The sequence below is a fragment of the Panthera tigris genome, chromosome B3, assembly GCF_018350195.1.
Source record: "Panthera tigris isolate Pti1 chromosome B3, P.tigris_Pti1_mat1.1, whole genome shotgun sequence".
NCBI classification, from domain to species: Eukaryota; Metazoa; Chordata; class Mammalia; order Carnivora; family Felidae; genus Panthera; species Panthera tigris.
In genome coordinates, this window is record NC_056665.1 from 92,516,112 (window position 1) to 92,537,521 (window position 21,410).

The 21,410-nt window shown below is 34.6% G+C and overlaps 1 long non-coding RNA gene across 1 annotated transcript in view; it reads right to left on the minus strand.

Annotated features, from left to right (window-relative positions):
* Nucleotides 1–422: 422 nt before the first annotated feature.
* LOC122239595 overlaps nt 423–21,410 on the minus strand; it is a 77,660-nt gene continuing 56,672 nt past the window's right edge. Inside the window, exon 4 of the long non-coding RNA XR_006218826.1 lies at nt 423–530. This is a non-coding gene — a long non-coding RNA (uncharacterized LOC122239595). The remainder of the gene's footprint in view (nt 531–21,410) is intronic.

Below are 21,410 nucleotides of genomic sequence, written 5' to 3' on the forward strand. Positions count from 1 at the left end.
GTCCCCAGTGTTAATTGCCTGGAAATCACCTCTGAAGTATTTACAGGAGGATAATTTCCATTGAGGTAGCAGTAATGAATTCCATTTTTCTTCACTATTGTCAAAATTGTAACACAGATATAGAAAACTTTTCTAAATTTTTTTTTCCCAAATCACCTTTTGCATAATGGCAAAAGTAATGAAAGCAGAGCTCAAGTTTCAAGAAGAAAAATTTTGTAGGGAAAGGGTTAGGCTGGGTGATGAGAGACACTCATGCAAGCCAGAAAAGTAAAAGGAAAGAAAAAAGAACTTTTAAATTTTTATTGATGTTCTTATGAGGCTTACTGCTGAAAGAAGTTAAGCATTCAGCATTTCAATGACTTTTTTTTTTTTTTACTGCAGTAAGAAGAAAGTAGAAAACAGTGACACATTCACCTTAACCTGTTGTTAGCCTTCTGAAAGCAGTCCTGGGAAGTTTTCCTCCAATACCATCTGGCTTCATTTTTCTGGCCTCTACACTCACATTTATACTCCAAAAAAAGGATATATACCTAGAATCAGAAACATTTGTTAATTTTAAGTTTCTATATCTTTATAGCAATACATCTCAAATATTATAGTGCATAAAATTTATTTTGAAAACTTGTTAAAAATACAGAATCTAGCACATAGATCATCACTGCAATCATCACTGATTATTTCAATCAATAGATCTACATTTTCAGAAGTGTATAAATTTTTCAAGGCTTGAAAGACACTAGAAAAACAGTGATCTAGTTTTGAAGCTCACACAGTTATCAAGAAGCTATTGTTATGAAGACTATAATCCATTTTAACCTGTGGCATCTTGAAGGAATTGATAGAGGGATCAAAATAAACACAGAGATGATAGATGATGATGATAGACAGATGATAGATAGATAGATAGATAGATAGATAGATAGATAGATAGAAGATAGATGGATGACAGATGGATCTGATGGGACGAAATGAAAGGACAAGTGAGAAGTGAGAAAAGGAGATGTAAAGAGAAAAGGGGGAGATGAATTTTTTTTTAAAGGCAGCTAAGGTTAAGTCTACATAACTCAGAAAAATTTTAATTTTTACATTAAATTGGTTGTTTTAGTAACATATGGTTATGGTTAGTAACACAAATGTACTGTCTTTGGCTACTTTAAATGTTCATTTGTTTATTTTGAGAGAGAATGAACACCTGCAAGTGCTAACACAAGCAGGGGAGAGGGACAGAGAGAGAGGGAGAGAGAGAAACCCAAGCAGCCTCCAGGCTCAGCATAGAGCCCTGCTTGGGGCTCAATCTCAAACCTCAAGACCATGACCTGAGCCAATATCAAGACTTGCATGCTTAACTAAGTCACCCAAGCTCCCCTGCCTTTAGCTACTTTAGAACAGGGTAGAGTCCTTTGGGGTCTATCTCCTGTGAATTCTCCCTCTGTCTCTATCTCCCACCCCCATCACCAACTTATGTCTCTTTCCTTAGCTTTTTTCTCTTTCTGTGATTTCTTTCACTGTTTTGAATGATTTCCTCCTGGTGATGTCATCAATTTACTATTTTATTATATCTTGTTCCTACACCAATCTTAAGCACAGATAGGCACTTTTATAGTGTGATGAAATGGACTTCTGTCAATATAATGGCTGCCCCACTCCCTCTGGCTGAAATTTTAGAGCTTTATTCTTTTATGTTAAAGCATTACCTTATCCATCAACTTCTCTTTTAAAAATCTCTATGCTTCTGGAAGGGATATATACACTCTGGAAGATTAAATCACTACCAGCTGAAAGTCCTTTCTCCCTGACAGTCATAGCTGTGGGCATCTAACAGACATAAAAGGGAAGCATCTTGGCCTCCTCTAAAATTTGGAGACCTCACAATACATACACAATATATACTGAGTAATTGATTTTCCCATCTTCGATTAATTGTTCTGGACCTACTTTTGATTGCTAGAAACAGCAAAGTTCTACTTGACAACATTTTCTTAGATTCTTTTTAAAACCTATAAACTTAGACAAATTCAAGAAGTAATCTGAAGAGAACAGCAATCCATCCTTTAATGGAATTTAGCAATGAATTTAACAATCTCTTGAAAAAATACCCTTAAAATACACACACACACACACACACACACACACACACACACACACAGGCTAAGGACCTTAGGAGTCACATACCTCTGTATCTCTATTTCCTTTCTCACCTAAAAATGTTCCACAAGCTACCTTAATAAAAGCCCAATCTAGCATCGGACTAGGCCATGATTGTTGCTGGGAAATCTATCCAAGTATCTACTAAAACTTCATGTTATGGCTTAATTTGTTTCCTTTTATTTCGTGCATACTGAAGATGAATAGCTAATCATGATCCTTTATTTAACACTTTTCCATAATCTGTACTTAAATACAGAGGCTATCCCTGTGTCTGTTTCTTTTATAATTTATGCAACCCTTCAGCAAAAGTCCTACTAAGAATTTTACTGCTTCTCCTTCCTTACAACTCCTCACAACTAGAATCATTATTAAAGCTCATTTTCATACACTGCTTCTATTTTCAGGGAAACTTCTTTAGCATTTAAAAAATATTTTTAATACTTGGGCTTTAGAAACAACATTTTTCAATATAACTAGAAACAGAAAATGATTAAAGTTTAAATTCATTAGGCACTCAATAAATGTTTATTGAATTTAGCTGAAGTGTCATGAATTTTTCTATTTTTAATCTTCATTATGATTTATTTTCTATTTTCACTCATTATGAGAAAACATTTCCATATTCCAATAGAGTAGTTAGATTTAATTTTTTCTTCCCTTGGATAATTCTTTATTCCCTGTTATTGTGTGTAATATTTCAAACTAAAGTGTTCTTACTGCAAGTCTCCTGTCTCCTTGCATCTTTTTCTTGCAACAAATAAATGCATTAAAGTTAGTTATTCTTACCACCTACTTGACTTACAGGAACATTGGGAAGATTGATAAGGCCATGAAAAAAAGAACACTTAAAATTCCTCATTTCTGTTTAAAAATTTTGAGAAAAGCCTACATGATGAAAGATAGTAGCATTGTATTTGTTTTTCTGTTTTTCTAGACATCCTACGACAATTCCTGAAAGGATCCTTTTCTCCCTTTTGCCCTTATAATAAAAATTATGAGTAAACATGAATTTCATAGAACATGGATCCCTGTTAGTAGGAGCTCATTCATTTCTATTTGTTACAGAGAATAGTCCATTCAAATAACAACTAAATGGGGCATGACCAGACCAACTGATTTCAAATTCAGATATAACAGTTTAATAGTGTATCTCAGCAGTTGGCCATTTCCTAGCTAGATAATCAACCAGTAGAAGGAATACTGTCTCTTAAAGTCAAGGACTAGAAAGCTCTTTTGCTAGGAAATTGGAGATTTTCAGGTATATTCTTTATTTTCCTCTATGTTGATCCTCCCTTTATACTATTCTACAATCAGTTCCAATGGTTATTTCTCTTGTCATTTTGCATGTGTGGTGTAATAAGACTACACTCGACATCAGGAAACCTAGATTCAAACCTTCCTCCACCACTTAGCAACTGAGTAACCTTGAGCAAATGTCTCTAAATCTAAATTGCCTCGTATGGGATAGGAGAATAATACTTTCCCTCACTTCTCATAAAGTTTTTGAGGGGACGGAATTAGAAATGTCAGTGAAGGCATTGCATACATTTCAAATTACTTTATCTGTATATGATATAATGATGCCAGTTTATTAACACTTTATCCCATAATTCTATCCTTCAATTATCTCATAATTCTCACATAAGAAACAAGTGGAGGAAAAAGTCATTGGCAAACCAAACCGGGTTGTCCTATTTACCCAGTCTTGATCTCCATGTAGATTTAAACACTGTGATGTTACAAGGAGCTTAAAACACCTCTCAATATTTTACATATTCCTTCCAATGCACCGACCATAAGTCTTGTCTCTGCTGACCTCTACCCCTGGCCTGCCCTAGTCCTTCCACCTAAAATGGCTTTCCTTTAGCCAAGCTTATAGAAATCCCACTAATTCTTCAAAACCAGATGAAAAGGCACTTCTTTCATTACATATTCCTCAATTTTTCAAATTAAATTTTTGAAATTTATTTTTGTTCTTGTAGCACCTCTGTTTATTTTACATGTACTCCATTCTCCTTCCTGAAACTATGACTAAATTGGGTTGAAGGAAGGAATTATTTCTAATTCATTGCAATATCTTAGTACCAAACAGAGGTACTTGAACATGAAATTTTCTGAATAGCTCTCTGTTACTCTTAGTCATCTGCCTCACACAAATTAGTCTTTCATCTGTTTTCACCATACCTGCTACAAAGGACTCTGTAAGGGTACAATTTTTCCATTGCCTATTAATCAGATTTAAATGCTTCAGTCTTTTACTCAAAACTCTGTATTGTTATCCATTGCTCCCACTCATCTTTCTTAACTCCTTATATATGACTTACCCCAGTGTTCCTCCTTGTTATCATCCTTAAGGATATTTTAAATTCCAACCTCTATTTTCCTGTATCTTTTGCATCTCATGACATTTCTTTTTTTATCAATCATTTCAAGATCTAGCTTAAAAGTTTGTTCCTTTAAGAAGCCTTATCTGATTAACTCTTCCATAGAGTTCTTTATCAACCCTAAGCTCTCAGAGCCCAGGACAGTATCCTTATGAAATGAAGGAGAGTGTTTGACTCCATACTACAACTGCTTTAGGATATACTGACTAAAAGCAAAACTGCCTTAAGACAATTTATCCTTACCCTTCAGAGTTTGTTTGCAAAGCATAAAACTAACAACTGCAGAGAGTTATTTTTTAACAGTATATATTCACAAACATTTTTCATCTTTACATTTTTGTGTGTGAATAGTGCTTCTTGAAGCGGAGATTTTTGCACTATGCCAAGGTTTACACTATGAAGACAAAATGTACAAACAATTCCCGCTTATTTATCAGAATGTCTTTCTGGAAATCATTTTATATATTAGATTGCCAGAAAGTGAATCAAAATTGCTCTTTGGAAGACTACCATACCAGTAATGAACTCTGACAAAAAACCTAGAATGAAATTACTCAAAGACATGAGTAATAGTAGGTAGTATGAGATAGTAGATAGTAATACATAGTATTTTAAGACATATTTAAAAATACAAGGTTACTTAATAATTCAAAAAAACAGTTTTAATTTTAACAATAAAGTATAACTCATATTCTACAAAATTATTTAAAACACCTAGGTCATGTACTAATTTTCAAGGATTCTGAGAGGTCATGGAAATTTTGTTTTAAATCAAATCTTCCAGGCTGTATAATAAACAGTTAACAATTATTTTCTTAGAAATTTGTGAAGCATCCCCTCCTCCCCAACTCTAGGATGATGACTAAGCCTTGGGTTTGGCAATACACTTCCCTTATACTGAGTGGCCAAAGACCTTTGATCTGGGCTCTGATTTGTGACCTACAATCTATAGATGCTAAAGCTGAAAAGCAAGTATACAAAGCCAAATATTACCAGTAAATAGGAAAGAACACAGACAGGAAAAAGTACATTTGGTTGCACATTGCACCTGGTCACTGTGCAAATGTAGGTTAGCTATTTAAACTCTAACCTTCAGTTTCTATAGCTGTAAATTGAGGACAATTATACTTCACAAAAACTAAGTGGTTCTTCAAGATCAAGTGAAATAAAGTTCATGATGTGTTCCGTAGGCACCAACTATATAGTAAATAGCAATAAGCAGTTACCATTATTATATCATTATCATCATCATTCTACAGGGCACATTCACCCACTTACACTTATATGCTATCCATTCCTACCTCATACCAAGGAGAACAATTAATTTCTCTCCTCAATGTTAGGGATATACTTTAATAAACCCAGACTGACCTCAACAAAGGGCCTTGGGAGCTACCTGATAGCAGAAAGAATGGTGGCTTCCATAAATCCTGACAGACATGTGTCATATGAACTGATATAAAATCTCCTTTAGTTACCGAGGAGTGATTTAATCTGTATTGTCACTAACCACCAACTATATTTAAAGTTAAATATCATGAGTGAAATTTGTTTATGGCCTAATGAGCAATTAATTATTTCTGCATGGGAAAATTTCCAAACTACAATAGTCTCACAGATGCTCTAGGAATTTGGAACTTGGAGCACTTGAGCTTTTCATTTGTTCAAGTGCTGGAGCCAAGACAAAATTGAGTCTAGTTTTAGACATTTTGGACTTTGCCTATGCCTGACCCTATAGAGTAACTATCTCTTCAATACAGAGTATTAAACTCCTTAACTTTAATAAAAGTATGAGAACTCTATACTCAATTTAGTAGATATTAAGACATAGGAATTTTTCCTTCATCACTAACATGGAATAACCCCATTTAAGGATTTTTCCAGAAGTTACCATGACTAGCCTTTGTGGAGCATGGTCTACAGCAGGTGCAGTTCTTCTGTTCTTTTGCTCCTCTGTGTTATCCGAGGGTCAATTCAGACTATACCATCTGGGCCTTCCATAGAATCACTTTTGTTAAACTATGCTTTAGTTTGATTATCTATTCTGCATTAAACATGCTATTAAAAACTGTAAAAAAAAATATCATTATCTACTTTTTCACTTCATATCTCCTTTGTTATAACCAAGGAGAAATTTTCCCTAGACAATTATTTTTTAGTTATTTTTTAACCATATATGGACAATGTGAATCATTCAATTTGCCCTGATTTCCTCTCTTTTGACTTATTAGGAAACTTAGAATTGATTTGGTGTCCCACCTTTAAACACTGTGAGAACTTTATACCATGTTTTCCTGTCTACTTTTCTTATAGCCCCATTTTATTATTTTTCTTTATATTCTTTCACTTTGTCTTTTATATTTTTTTTTCAGTTATTGTGACATAGTAGTATAATTTGCTCATCTCCTTATAACTTAGGTGAGGAATTTTCAGGCATGCCATAGATTTGTTTTTAAGCTGTGTAATTTACTGGTAGCAAAGAGAGAGACTCTATCATCATGCAATTAATTTCTGTTTCCCAGATTCTCACATATATCTTCCAATAAGTCTTTTCTGGCAGTCCAGACCACTAGTCCTAATATCTAAATAATTCTTAACCAAAGTAAATATATCATTATATACCTAGAATTATATCAAGGATGAGTTCTGTTACCTTATAGTACTGATAGCTTCTAAACTTTTTTTCACCATCATCATCATGACCAACTACTTGTTATTCCTAACACAATGCAACTGGGGTTCTGTCTTTTTTTGTATTACTTTCTTTGAGCACAGTTAATAATGTTACATTAGTTTCAGTATACAACATAATGATTCAACTTCTCTATGTGTCAGGTTATACTTACCACAAGTGTAGCTACCATCCATCATCATGTAAATGGTTATTACAATACCATTGACTATATTCCCTATAATGTACCTTTTATCCCCATGACATATCCACTCCATAACTGGAAGTCTGTATCTCCCACTCCCTTGTATTCATTTCACTCATCCTCCCATCTCTCTTCCCTCTGGCAACCATCAATTTTTTTTCTGTATTTAAAGGTCTGATTCTGCTTTTTGTTTGTTTATTCATTTGTTTTGTTTTTTAGACTATACATATAAGTGAAATCATATAGTATTTGTCTTTCTCAGTGTGACTTACTTCACTTAGCATAATACCCTCTAAGTTCATCTATTTTATAACAAATGGAAGATCTCTTCCTTTTGTATGGCCAAATAATATTATATATGATATTATATAATATATATAAATATTATATATATAATACAATATTATATATAGATTATAAATAATATATTTTTTATATTTATGTATATATTATGTATACATCTATATTTATATTATATATTATATATTTATTTATTTATGTATTATAAATATTATATATAAATATAGATTATATATTATATACATTATATATATATATATATATATATATATATATATAAAATCTAGAATTTTTATGGGTCAGGTTTCACATTTAGGTCTTTAATCCATTTTGAATTTATTTTTGTATGGTGTTAGAAAATTGCCCAGTTTTATTATTTTGCACATAGCTGTCCAGTTTTCCCAGCACAGCTCATTGAAAAGATCATCTTTTCCCCTTTGTATATTCTTGCCTCATTTGTTATAGATTAATTGACCATGTAAGTGTGGCTTTATTTCTGAGCTCTCTATTCAGTTCCATTGATCTATGTGTCTTTTTTTGTGCCAATGCCAAACTGTTTGGATTACTATAGCTTTGTAGTATATTTTGAAATCTGGAATTGTGATCCCTCCAACTTCGTTCTTCTTTCTCAAGACTTCTTTGGCTATTTGGGGTCTTTTGTGGTTACAAAAAATTTTAATACTTTTTGTTCTACTTCTGTGAAAAGTGCTGTTGGTATTTTGATAGGAATTACATTGAACCTATAGATTGTTCTGGGTAGTATAAACATTTTAACAATACTAATTTTTCTGATCCATTAGCATGGAATATGTTTACATTTGTTTATGTCATCTTTCAAGTTTTTCATAAACATTTTACACTTTTCAGAGTACAGGTCTTTCACCTCCTGAGTTAAGTTTATTCGTAGGTATTTTATTCTTTTTGTATAATTATAAATGGAATTGTTTTCTTAATTTCTCTCTCTGTTCCTTCATTATTGGTATATAGAAATGCTACTGATTTATGAGTATTAATTTTGTATCCTGTGACCTTACTGAATTCATTTTTCAGTTCTAATAGTTTTGTGGTGTAGTTTTTAGAATTTTCTATATATAGTATCATGCCATCTGCCTTCTTCCTTACCAATTTGGATGCTTTTCATTTCTTTTTATTGTCTGACTGCTGTGGCTAAGACTTCCAGTATTATGTTGAATAAAGTGGTGAGAGTGGACATCTTTGTCTTATTACTGATCTTAGAGGAAAAGCTCTCAGTTTCTCACTATTGAATATGATATGAGCTGTGGGTTTTTAATACATGGCCTTTATTATATTGAGGTATAGTAAACCTACTTTTTTATCATGATGTTGAATTTTGTCAAATGCTTTTTCTGCATCTATTGAGATAATATGATTTTTTTAATCCTTTGTTTTGTTGCCAATATTGCCAATATTGAACTGTCCTTGCATCCCCAGAACAAATTCCACCTGATTGTGCTAAATGATCCCTTTAATGTACTGTTGAATATGTTTGGTTAACATTTTTTAAGAACTTTGGCATCTATGTTCATCAAGGATATTGTAATTTTCCTCTTTTATAATGTCTTTGTCTGGTTTTGGTACAGGGTAATGCTGGCCTTGTAGAATGTACTTGAAAGCTTTCCTTCCTCTCCTATTTTTGAACTATTTTGAAGAGGAGGTATTAACTCTTCTTTAAATATCTAGTAGAATTTACCTGTAAATCCATCTCATCCTGGACTTTGATTTTTTTGGAATTTTTTTTATTGCTGATTCAATGTTGTTACTAATAACTGATCTGTTCAGATGTTCTATTTCTTCCCAATTCAGCTTTGGAAGATTGTATGTGTCTAGGAATTTATCCATTTCTTCTAGGTTGTCAATATGTTGGCATATAATTTTTCATTATATTCCCTCATAATCTTTTGTATTTCTGCAGTGTCAGTTGCTACTTCTCTGTCTTTGTTTTTTTTTTTAATTCTACTTCTCTATCATTTCTGATTTTATTTAGGTCCTTTATCTTTTTTCTTAATGAGTCTGGCTAAGGGTTTATCAATTTTGTTTCTTTTCAAAGAATCAGCTCTTAGTTTCATTGATTTTTTTTTCTTTTGTTTTTATAATTTCTATGTCATTTATTTCTGCTCTGATCTTATCTCCTTCCTTATATTCAGCTTGGGTTCTGTTTGTTCTTCTTTTTCTAGTTCCTTTAGTTCCTTAGTAAAGATTATTTCAGGTTTGTTTTTGTTGGTTGGTTGGTTGTATTTTGTTTTTTTGTTTTGTTTTGGTTTTCAGATAGGCCTGTATTTGCCTCTTAGAACTGCTTTCACTGTGTTCCAAAGATTTTAGATTATGTTTTCATTTTCATTTGTATCCATGAGTTTTCTGATTTCTTCTTTGTTTGCTTTGTTGACCCATTTGTTGTTTAGTATTGTGTTATTTAGCTTCCATGTGTTTGTGTTTTTTTCCAGTTCTTTTCTTATAATTGATTTCTAGTTTTATACCATTGTGATGAAGAAAGATGCATGGTAGGATTTCAATTTTCCTAAATTTATTGAGGCTTGTTCTGTGGTATAACAAGTGATCTATTCAGGAGAATGGCTCATGTGCACTTGGAAAAAAAAAAACGTATTCTGTTGTTTTGGGATGGAATGTTCCACATGCACCTGTTATGTCAATCTGGTCAAATGTGTCATTCAAAGATATTATTTCCTTATTTTCTTCCTGGATGATCTATCCATTAATGTAAGTGGGATGCTAAAATCCCCTACTATTATGGTATTACCATAATTTCTCTCTTTATGACTGTTAATATTTACTTTATATATTTAGGTGCTCCAGTGTTGGGCATGTAGATATTTACAACTGTTATATCCTCTTGTTGGATTGATCTCTTTATCATTCTGTAATGCCCTTTGTTGTCTCTTATTACAGTCTTTGCTTGAAGTCTATTTTGGCTTATATAAGTATTGCTACTTGGAGTTCTGTCTTGAATGATCATATCACCTACATTAGCAATGTCTTCATCCACCTGATTTCAAATATTACTGCTTACTGAATATTTTCTGGCTAGACCAGTATCAGCCTGTACCAATTAGGCTGGTACTATGGATGGGTACAATCCACAACTGGTCTTGCCTTACAGGTTTTACACTATGCATTTGTCTGCCCTATCACCTTGAGAGAAACAGCTTATAGAGGCCAATTAACTTCTCAGCACCCACCTTAGCTGGTTCCTGATCTATCCTCCACACTGGAATGAAATACCTATCGGGAATGCACCCAACCACTACTGCTACCACTGAAATTAAAAATATGATATTGACCACCATAGAGCTCTATTCAGAGATGGTAATTAATATTAAGAAATAGCCTAAAAGTTATTTCAACACTAGATAGAGATTGGATTCCTGAACTTAATAGAAAGATACACCTTTATTAGAAAATTGAACTTGATAGCAAGATACATCTTTATTAGAAAACTGAAAAATGAAAGGTGAAGAGTGATGATGTACAAAAAGTTTATTTTTATATGTATATACCTACAAAAAATATACACATACACTTAATAGCATAGATACATTGTTATAATTTTTAAAAACGAAATGGGGGAAAACAGTAAATTCATGATATTTCTCTTAATGTGTTTCCCAAGCTAACTTTTGAGTAAGCTGTAATATCATGATTCAAGACTGTAACATGTAAAACTTTTAAGATTTCACAACAAAGAGGCTGGTTCAGCCAACATACTTGTGAAATAAAAATATGTAGTAAAAAGAGAAGAGCTTCTCAAAGATATTACTAATCTATGAAAATTACCCAACATTTTATTTTCAGTCAAAAAACTCACTTACACATATACAATGTTTAACCATGGAATTTAAGCCATCCGAATCCAGTTATTTATAGCAGGACACACCAGAAAAGACCAGAAACTAAAACAAATTCCATTCCCTGAGATAGTTCTTTATGTGCATTCTGTAGACTTTAGAATTACCTAGGAAGTCAGTGTAGAGTGCAAATTCATGGTGCCCACTCAGACTTCTAGAATTAGAATTCTTGGGGTTAGAGACCTGGAATCTGATTTCTTTCTAAGCTGCCTTGATCCTAAGTGCACTACAGTTTGAGAATCACAGCATCAGATGAAGACAGGTAGGAAACAGAAGGTCTGAGCTACAAATGGGGAAGGAAGTTCCTTGTAACAGGCAATGAATAGTATCCAAAGAATGTAGCAACAAGTTGCTCAGTCCACACATGCAGTTGGTAAGATGAGGTGGGTATCCTCGGCAAGTGCATCAATGCAATAGGGTTTAAAGCTTTATTAAATGCTAGCTATGTCAACTGCCAAGTTTTTTAGCTCTATGGCTGAGCTTTTCATTTGTAAAATAAAAATAATAATACTCTAAATCATAAAGTTGTTAGGAGATTAAACAATTTAACACATGCAAGTCACTCAGAGCAACGTTCAACATATATTAGGTCTTATTGGCCACAAAGCTGTTCCCTTGAGAGATAAAAATCACTGCATCAACTTTGAAAATGATTATTACTCAGTTCTGTGAAACTAAATATCGAAGTCATGAAAATACAGTATTTTACAGTACTTACATTTAAAGTACCATATGGGTACTATATACCCTATTCTTGATGATTCGTTTAATAAAAGCAATTCCTATCCTTTTCTCCTGAAAAGTCAACTCTGTGAAATTACTATTCTACAAAATTTGGCTCATAGTAAACAAAATTCCTCACAAAACATCTCCATGAGATAGACTTTTCCCATGAAAATCTAATCACCACATGGAATTAACCAAGCTTTGTCTCCACTGGATAGAACTTTCTCAAGTCAAGTAATTTTCCCAATTACATTTTCCCCATCACAGTTTCAGCTTAGAATTTTTTAAAAAATTCATTTCACAGTCAGAAGGTTTCCAAAAAAGATGTTGCCACAGAAATTCCAGTACTTTCTATCACTTATTTCTTCTGTGGAAAACACTGAAGTGGCCTGAGATAACGTCACATAGAAAAGAATCACTCTAAAACTACTGGGTCCTTATCTATGAATACTGCACTGCTAGGGGTAAATAACCATCATTAGCCATATCCTGGGCTGCTTATAAGAAAAATTGTGAGATGAAGTTTATCCTTAACATCATCCCCTCCTTTTTGATATACTTCACTTCTGATGCCTTCTCCATCTGTTCTTCCTAATCCAGATACTATTTTTGTTGTTGCTGTTGTTATTCTCACCTACCCACAAAGCTTGTTACAATTTTACCCCACTGGAAATCATCTGTTCTGTATCATACCATCTCATGACCCAGTGTTCACAATAATGAATCTAAATTGTTCAGCAGTAGTTGTAGAGGGACTGTTGCCAACCACCCATATCTATCTGAGTTTTGGGGGGACTAATTCCCCTTGTGCTATGTTCAATCACAAAAATCTCTCCCTTAATTCTGCATTCATCCCTACCTCCTTTCCCACAGCTTCCTTTGTTTTCTACCCAATTATCTAATTCCCAACACTATCAAACAATTTGCTTCTATCCTCCCATCTGGACATTTAAACTTTATTAGCAATGGCCACCACTGACTTCCACATAGCCAAATCAATGGGCAAATTTATAGCATTTAACACTTGATCAGCCTTTCCTTCTTAAAACATTGTCCTTCTTTGGCTTCCATAACACCATCCTAAATAAAAGAGATTTATTTTTAATCTCTTTTACTGGATCTTTTCACTCTGCTCATCCCTAAAAAAACGTTCTATATTGTACCCACTTGTATTTTCACCTTACATTCCATTTTTTGTATTCTAATTTATTCCCATCCTTTCTTTTGATTCCTATAAATTTAAATTAATACACTTGAATCCCAGCTCAGAAACTCTAGTCTCCGATACTTCTGAATTCTACCACCAAACATCTAATAATAACCAACTATAGTATCTTGATGTCTTTTTTCCTTGTGGAATATATATTGATGAAAGAAAATACTATCTATGTAACCAACAATGCCAGAAATCTAGGAATCATTTTCAACCGTCATATTTCTTCATTTCCCATATCCCATCAGAACACTAAATCCTGTCAGTCTGTGTATCCCAAAGCCATCTGTAACCTATTAACTTCCTTCCATTTGCATATGCTATCACCACCTTAGTACAGATTGTATTACCTCTTCCCTGAGGACAGACCTGTTAAAGAAAAACATTTTAAAGGTAAAATGATGAATTTCATACAAATGTAAAATAAGCATATCAGTGATTTTATTTAATTAATTAATGAGGGAACCAAGAAGATGTTGTAATGGCTTTAAAGGAGAATTCACAGTACCACACTTATATAGTCTGATCAGGAACACTGAACTGAATTCACAAATAGTTGCAAAACACTTTTTCCATAGCAGGGAGGGAAATTGATTTTCCACCCACCAGACAGAATTCATTTGCACATCTATGGACAAGAGTCATTTACATTGCCGTGATACACAATTTATAGTTTTAAATAGCTCAGACAATAAAAGATGCAAACTCCATAGTATCAAATAACCCAGAAGGGTGTGCTCTAGATACCACATACATTTTTATTGAAAACACCTACTAATGTTTTGGGTCTATTTCAAAGTCTTCCACAAATTTTTCTGACAGACTATAGCATCTTTACTAAAACTAAAGTCTAATAATATCTCTCCCCTTTTCAAAATTCCTCATTGGCTCCCCCCTACACAAAGTAAAATCCAGTCCCACCCCAACTAAGTGGGATGACCATCGTCATCTCCTGATCTCCAGCTCACTCCACCCTCACATTCACAGGCATTTTACACCAATGCAAGCTGCACCAAAATGATTATTCTTTCTCAGATACACCTAGCTGTTTTATACTCATTACCTTTCACATGGTATAACCTTTTCCTATAATGTGGTTTTGTCCAACTAATGAAGCCTTACTAATTTCAAAGCCAAGTTCAGGGCCCTATTTTCCAGGAAGATTCTGGCCTTTCCAAACAGAGTTAACCATTTCCTCTCTATCAATGCAAATTCTTTGTTTTCATATATGACTCCCCTAAGAGCTACCTAAGCATAAATATCACTGTGGAAGTTATTTTTTAGATGACATTAACATTTAAATAAGACTTTGAATAAACCAGATTACTATCCATAATGTGGGTGAGCCTCTTCCAATCTGTTGAAAGCCTCAAGAGAAACAGATTGATACCCCCCAAAAAGAGAGAAAAATGATTCCAGACTGCCTTCAGACTTGAGCTGCAACATCAGCTCTTCCCTGTGTCCTAGGCTATAGTCCTGCCCTCCAGTGTTTGGACTTGCCAGCCTCTACAGTCACATGAGCCAATTCTTTCACCTGTAATTTTTTATTACTAGAGCTTTGTGGAATAAATGAATTAACATGTGTCAAACAGTACAGTATCTGTGGCATAACAAACATTATGTGTATTATATTATTAATATTTAGAGTATAAGAAAGAGAAAGAGGAAGTGTTTGAGGGGAAACTAACAAGTCAATGGTATTTGAGAAGAAAGAACTGGTCTGAGGTCAGAAACAAGATACACGTGTATTTTGAAAGGATAGTCAACTCAGGGGTAGGAAGAAGAGGTAATACTTCTATCCATTAGCCAATAGACGGAATTCAGATATCAAGTCAGAAGTAAAGATCAAGAGCTCCAAGACATTGAGTCAAGCATGGAGATCCAAGATGGGAATTAGAAGGTATAGCTTTAGAGCCATAGCTCTATCATCTGGACATATAAACATGTCCATGCCTTTCCTGTCTTTGTCAATACCAAAGCTTTGGCACTAAGTCCTTCTTAAACTCTACCATCTTTCTTCCCTTCACTGCTATGCTTCTTGAAAGAAAAATCTACCTTATCTGTCATTTCTGTCAAAGAAAAGTTGTACCCAGCAATTAAGCAGTCAAGGAAAACTTTTTCCAAAACTACGCAATTGGAATCAAGGCTATTGCAATAGGGCAAAGAAAATAAACTCCAGTGAAATAAAAGGCAGAGTATTTTTTTAGGTTTATTTATTTTTGAGAGAGAGTGAGTGAGCAGGGGAGGGGCAGAGAGAGAGAGAGGGAGAGAGAGAATTCCAAAAAGACTCCACATTCTCAGCACAGAGCCTGATACAGGGCTTGAATTCACAAAACCATGAGATCATAACCTGGGCCAAAAAACTGTCAAACACTCAACCAACTAAGCCACCCAGGCACTCCAAAAGGCAGAGGAATTTTAAGCATTGGAGTAGGCTAGTGGAATAGTACTGGAGGACACTGGGGAGAAAGGAGGTTGATCAATTTAATCAAGCCTTCTATGTTTACTAACTGGGACTAATGAATGTTAGGTTCCTATCTTCCCATAGAGACCAGGAAATAGAGACCTATCATGATTAAATTGCAAAGGAATGACTTCCAAGTCCTTGAAAGAGTCATTTCTAAGAGTTTACAAAACTCTCAAGAGGATGGGAGACTTGCATCTAGAAGAAGCAGAGAAAGCTTTTGTAAATGCTGTGAGAAAAGGATGGCCAGGGGAAGAAACCTGTCCAAAATTTAGTCAAGCTGAGAGGACTATTAAGGGCATCTTGGTCACTTCTTTATAAACCATTTCTTCTTTATCCAAGCAATTTGATCTCTTTCCCCATACACTAATGAACCTCCTTTCACTAAAATCTCCTCACATGCTAAATCTAATGTCAATATAACTTAATTTATATTTCCCTTGTCTTGTCTGTTGCTATAGACAAATATCTCTTTGATATGTTCTCCTCCTCTTAGATTTCCTGGTCTTTCATCCCTTCAGATATTGCTGCAAGCAATATATTTTTTTAACTTGTTCAAGTCGGGACACCTGGATGGCTCAGTTGGTTGAGCCTCCAACTTCAGCTCAGGTCATGATCTTGCTGTTCGGTTCAAGCCCCACATCAGGCTTGCCCCATATCGTGAGTGCAGAGCCCACTTTGGACCCTCTGTCCCTGCTCTCTGCCCTTCCCCCACTTGTGTTCTCTCAAAAATGAATAAATATCTTTAAAAAATTGTTCCAATTCTTCTACTCTCACCTCTCTTCTCTTTTTCTTTTACCTGTATATATTGTTGCACTCTGTTATAAAAAAAAAAAAAAAAAAAAAAAAAAAAAAAAAAAAAAACCTCTTTTACCATCCCCAAGGCAAACACCACAACTTTTCAGAGAAGAAAACATTTTATGTTTGCCAGACACTGAAAGAATAAAGCAGTGCATTAAGTGAGCTACAAACTAGTGAAGCAAAACCAATCATTCTGTGCATTCTGTGACACTGTAAAAAATGCAATTCTTCATCAAAATCAAAGTAACACAAAAGAACTCTGTCCTTTTGACAAAATCTACCACTACCACAACAGTTTAGTTCTCTGTTGGCATGACCACCATCACCATTCCAGTGACACTGTGCCCCTACTCCCTAGATGATCTCCCTTAGTTCTCATCTCCATCTGAATGTTATTTAAGCATTTACCACTCAACAAATCCCTAACTAAGTTTGTATTCCTACTCCAAACCTGCTAATTCCACTATGATTTGCCATCTTATAAATAAAATCTCCAACCACACAGTATTCACAGACCTTTCCTTCCGTCACCTCCTATCCAACTTATCACCTATTCCCATCTTTTCTCTCCCCCTAATAGTCAATAGTACACATCATTTTACTCCTGTCAATGCTTCCATTTCTCATCTGGATTGTTTCAGTAGCCATCCAACAAGTATCTCTATCCCAAATCCTCTGACTGAAATACATCCTTCACACTGCTATCAGAGAGTTTATTTCTAAGCTGCACATTGAATCATTGTTCAGCTTCCTGCTTCCAACCCTTCAACAGATATCCACTACTTTCATGATAAATTGAAATTCCTTATGATGACAAATAAAGTCTTTCATGATTCTCTGCCTGCCTGTCTAGCAGCAACATTTCTCACCATTCTAAATCTCAACATCTATGCCTTGGACGAACTGAGCTATTTGAAGATGTGATGTGTCCTCTATAATCTGCTAGCTTTCCTTTCATGTTGTCCCTTCCTGCTGGAGAGCCAGTCACCCATCACCACCACCTCATTTGCCTAGCATACCTTTATGCCTACCCAATCTCTTTGTCTAAGACTTACCTCATAAATAAATCCTTCCTTTTTCTGTCCCCAAACTGACCTGGTAACCTCTCCTCTGTAAGCCCATGGTAACCTACACTACAGAAATACACTGACCTCTTTCATAGTTCTGATTATATTGTATAGTAATAGTTTATGTCTCATTCTCCCACTTCAGTAAGAATTCTTTGAAAGTAGCAACTGATCTCTTATCTCAGTATTCCCAGGACAAGGGGACCAAGTTCATGTAATCAAATCTATGCTCCCCTAAGGTACCACTGTGGAGCTATGAGAACCAAATTTCATAATGTATATACACCTTTAGTCAGAGGCACTAGGAATCGGGGTTACATGAAGACAAAGAGTAATTGTCATATATTTCAGTATAAGCCCCCACCCAGAAACATAGGGAAACATAACCTATTAGCCTAGCACTTGTAACATTCAAACATACGATTTGTTCTTTTAAGTTTAAATTAAAAGAGAGGGGGAATCATATAAAATCACCTGATCTGCAATAGGCACACCATGTTACTCAAATTTTCTACACCATTTTCTATGTCAGTTTATAGTTTCTGAAAGCTAAGTGATGCCCCACAGTTTCTCAATGTCTCACAGAAACAATTTTCTCAATCTCTCCAATCAGTCGTGGGCCCTAAAAGACTGAAGCTCCTGCCCTGTGCTCCATACCCAGATAAGCAACAGAGAAAATTCTGATTATACCATGTGGATCTGCCAATTTCTTCTTCAAGCCAATGTCTTTCAGGTGTGAAAAAAGAATATAGTTTTTTGATATCCATAATCTCAACAGAGATGACCTCCATTTTCTACACCTCCTGATATTAACATTATTTATTCCCATCTCTATACTGGATACCTCTTAACTTAAGCTCTTCACTATTTGTGGATACGTATTCCCTAAAAAGAATTCTTAGGTTATTTGATTCACTAAGGCAGGTTCTGAAATCTTCATAGACATGAAAATCATCTGGAGCTACTTGTTAAAGTAAAAAGTTTGCTGAGTCTCATTTCTGGTGATTCTGTATTTTTATATGTGTTCAGTATAATTCAAATGGATCTGATCCTTGAGCTAGTATTTAAAAACCACTGTTAATAGAAGGATTCTATCCTAACTTCCTCTCCGTTTTAACACTGATACTGTTATATATTTCATTTTTTCTGCATTTCTTCCTTACTGGTGAGAGACAAATAAACCTTAGGAAAATTTTGTGATTTGGGATACAAAGCACAAATTTTTGATAGGAAAACTACAATAAATAACTCTTCAGGTAGCCAAACACATTTTTCTCTGAAATGTTCCCATATTGTAACAACTCCAGGACACTGACCAAGATCAGACAGCCAACTCAAAAAAATTTCAAATGGCAACTCTTTACTGGTTTACTGTTCTTTCTTATTGATTAAATATATTGGGAAACATTCTGAAAAATTCAAAGAATTAAGCGACATAAGGTATTATTCTTACTATCTTAATATTTTGATGCTTAATGTAGTCCTTTTGCCTGTGGTGGTTTTTAATGAGCCTTGCTATTTCTTAAAGAGGCTACAAGAAATGATGCTTACAGAATTAGATGTTTCGAAGAGGCCCAGTTCACATGTCACCAATAAGGTTTTCAACAATATTGTTTATGCTCGTTGACACTTGTGGTCTACTGTGATATGGTTTACTGCTTTTCAACTTAATCTAGAGGGGCTATCTGCCCATTAATAAACATTTTTTGTTAATGTCTTAAAACTATTCAAGTCATTCAATAGCTACTAGGACTGACAGGCCATAATAATTTTAATAATTGTAAGTACAAAACTGCACAAGGAAATAATAATCATAGTTTTTGTGGGAGATAGAAGAAGAGGATGATGCTCTTGAAAAATGGAATAGATTTTGTTCTGACAAGTAATGGGCAGATTTTATCATCATTTAAATAATAGGACCAAGTTTTTTTAAGGAGTCACAAATGATACTTTAAGTTCTAGTAGCGTTTTAGATTTATAAGGGGTGCTGTACAACACTTACATAAACTAAGATAATCCTTCTAATGTGATTGTGCCCAGTAGTCAATGGCAGTACAAAAATATATTCCTGGCAGTTAAGATTACACTCTTCCATAAAAGGGACCATCATGACCCAAATTTAATTCAGTGTCTGAGATGACAAGACAGTCCATCAATGAACAAAAAACAAATCATGAACCAAAATTATGTAGTCCTGGGCATTGGCTGAAGCAAATTTTCTGGTTTGCCACATGGACTTGCATTTTAGTCACAAAACATGTTTCTCAGTTTCCTTTATCATATCAGGCTACCAGAAGCCTCTCTAAGTACCTATTGAGTCCCCACAGATCATTGGAAATATTTTCCAAAGGCTACTCATGTGTTCTATGCCAATCTGAGAGTCCTATGTACGCTACCTTCCATGACACCATACAGCTTTGGAATAATGGAAAATCATGGCACCTAAAGAGCTAGCTTTAAATTCTGGCTAATTATTAAGTACTAGCTGTGTGACTAGGATCAGGTTACTTATATTTTAAGTTAAATATATTCTTTAAAACCATAATTATAGATTAAGTGAGGAATGAGACAGGATAAACACTGGCCTTTGAAAAAGGAAAACTGGTCAGACAAATCATATGTTGCATAATAATAGGTAAATTCTATCACTATGTAAACAGAAGGACTTTAAATTTGTTTAAATTCTAAAAAATTAAAAAATAATATGCAACATATGAAGTCAAATCATTGTGCTTGTGGCCTTATGATGCCATTGCTTATAAACTAATGTGAGGATTTAAGAAAATAATTTATGTGAAAACATCTGAAGAGTAGTGGATCCTCAATAATTTACATTACATATATGTCAAACATGCTCTATAAGTAAGTTTTTACTGCTCAAAAAGGTGTTATAAAGAACTTGACTTTTCCCAAAGAGAAGTCTGACTTTTGCCCTCAACTTTGGAGAGGCAATCTATGTCATACCTGATAGGAATGCCTTTGTTTAAAGCAGGGACTGGCTATCCCAGATGGGTGAAACTTCTCACACCCAACAGTTTTAGAGTGGGGACTGGCTATGCCAAAAAGACCACCATGCAATTTAGGGTTGGGGTTGGCCATGCCACAGAGACTAATCATGTTTTACGGTGTGAGATTTGGGTCACATGACGTCTGCAACCTAGCATTTGATTTCAAACACAAGGGCAATCAATCAATCAATCATAACTATGTAATGGAGCCCCCAATAAAAATTCTGAACATTGAAGCTAGGGTGAGCTTCCCTGGTTGGCAATACTCTGTGCATATTGTCATACATCAATCCTACAAAGGTATATACTGATGATAAAGGATGCTTCACATTTGGAACCCATTCAGACTCCATCTTATGAAGTCTCTTCCTTTGGCTGTACGCTTTCCCGGTAATAAGCCATAACAGAGAGTATAATAGCTGTCAGTGAATTCTGTGGCTCTTCTAGTGAATTATCAAAACTGGACAGCATTGACCCCCAAAGAAGTGGATCTGTTTCCCCCCTGGTGTTTGAGGAGCCAACTTGGGGTCCAGCACACCCCC